The sequence below is a fragment of the Furipterus horrens genome, unplaced genomic scaffold, assembly GCF_987537825.1.
Source record: "Furipterus horrens unplaced genomic scaffold, mFurHor1.1.pri manual_scaffold_3, whole genome shotgun sequence".
Lineage (NCBI taxonomy): Eukaryota > Metazoa > Chordata > Mammalia > Chiroptera > Furipteridae > Furipterus > Furipterus horrens.
In genome coordinates, this window is record NW_028327173.1 from 35,078,724 (window position 1) to 35,080,985 (window position 2,262).

The following is a 2,262-nucleotide window of genomic DNA, read 5'->3' on the forward strand; positions in this document are numbered from 1 at the left end:
TATATGCTATTCCTTCTATTTGTGCCTTTTCTCATTTCATTAGTCAGGTACTGACTTAAATATAACTTTATAAGGGAAAAGTTTCCTGATGTCTTACAGCAGGTTTGATGCCTTATATCAACAAGTACTTTTGTTTAGTGGTACTTATTATAAGTATAATTGAATATTTATTTGGATACTTTTATGTTTAAAGTTGGCTTCCTGAATTAGGTTGTAAGCTCCATGAGGGCAGGGATGATGTCTTTTCATGTTAGTATGCTCAGCATCTAGTAAAAAGTCTGGAACCCTGTGGTTAGTCAAGAAATATCACTGTTCAGCATTTTTCTAGACTCAAAGAATATAGTAAAGAACAAATCAGACCAACATTTTACCCTCATGGATCTTACATTCTAGGAGGGAGAACCAGGACAAAACCCAGAAGATACAGATAAAATAGTAGTGTGCTAGAAGATGGTAAGTGCCACAAGAAAAAGAAAATAGCAAAGGAATTTCTTTTCCAGCTGAAATCATGGGGGTTGCAGAAGAGAAGAGGGAGATTCTTGCTGTGCCAGAAACCCTTAAGAAAATGCAAAGGAATTTCACAGAGCTGGAGATCAAGTGCCCAAGAAATAAGTTTGCTCAAGAGATGTTTCAGTGGGCAAGAAGGAAGCTTATCTATAAAAAAAGCTAAGCATTATTACAAGAAACATAGGCAGATGTATGGAACTTAGATTTGAAAAGCTAGGATGACAAGAAAAGCTGGCAACTTCTATGTACCTGCAGAACCCAAATTGGCATTTGTCATCAGGATCAGGGGTATCAATGTTAAGCTCAACAAGACTTCAATTAACATGCTGAAAATTGTGGAACTATATATTGCATGGAGGTACCCAAACCTGGAGTCAGTAAATGAATTGACCTATAAGTATGGTATGGCAAAATTAGCGAAAAGCAAATTGCCCTGACAGATAACACATTGATTGCTCTATTTCTTGGTAAATATGCCATCATCTGCATTAAAGATCTGATTCATGTGATCTATACTATTGGAAACAACGTCCTGTGGCCCTTCAAGTTATCTTCTCCACAAGGTGGAATGAAAAAAAGACCACCCATTTTGGAGAAGGTGGAGAATGCTAGTAACAGGGAATATCAGATTAACAGGCTTATTGGTATGAAATAAGGTATCTACCTAGTTATTTTTGTAATATAGTCTGTTAATAAATAGTGATTGCTTTCCAACTTAAAAAAAATAGCAAAGGGAAAAAGTGTTGAGGGAGTTGCAATTTTAAACTGGGTGGTCATGGAAGGTCTCAATGGTGTAAAATTTGAGATAGCATCTAAAAGATATGTCAAGAGTCTTTGATGCTACCAACTAAGCTATAAAAGGGTATACATCATATATAGAGAATAGAAAACTGAAAGCAACAAATAGATAAACAAGGAAAACAAATAAGCAAACAAAAATTCATAGACACAGACAACAGTATGGTGGTTACCAGAAGGAAGGGACTGGGGGGTTAGTAAAGGGTAAAGGGGATCAAATAGATGGTGACAGAAGATTTGACTTGGGTGGTAAACACTCAGTGCAATATACAGATGATGTATCATAGAGTTGTACACTTGAAACCTATATAATTTTATTAACTAATGTCACCCCAATAAATTTAATTTTAGAATAGAATATAAAAAATAAAATAAAATAAATAAAAGACATGAGCCCTACTGATATCTGGATTAAGTGTTCAGGCAGAGGGAAAAATAAGTACAAAGGCCCTCAGGCATGGGAACACCTACCTGAGTGTGTGAGAAGAAAATAGGAAGAGATGACATTAGAGGTATTTGGGGATAGTGAGGAAGTTAATGTATGACTTTGGAGAGTACTTTTACCCTGAATGAGATGACAAGAAGCCACTGAAGTGTTGAGCAGGAAAATAATATATTATGACTTCTATTTTAACACTGTGACTGTGGCTGCTTGCTGAGAAGCTGAGCAAAGACAAGGATAGAAACAGATCAGTAAGGATGCCATTGCAAAAATCTTGGCAGGAGATTAAGATAACTTGGACCAGGATGGTAGGAGTGAAAGTAATAATAAATAACCAGGCCTGAATATGTTTTTTCTTTTAAGACAGTAAGATTTGCCTTTAAGGTCTTATGTTTGAACAAATAGGACTGAGATTGGAAAGACCGTAGTAGAAGCAGGTTTGAGGGTAAAATGTAAAACTTGAGATGCCTATCGTATATCCAAATGGAGATGACGAGTATACAGTTGGATATATG

General features: G+C 35.9%; 1 pseudogene; it reads left to right on the plus strand.

Annotated features, from left to right (window-relative positions):
* Window positions 1-508: 508 nt before the first annotated feature.
* LOC150014882 (large ribosomal subunit protein uL30 pseudogene) lies at window positions 509-1,162 on the plus strand (annotated as a pseudogene).
* The last annotated feature ends 1,100 nt before the right edge of the window (window positions 1,163-2,262 follow it).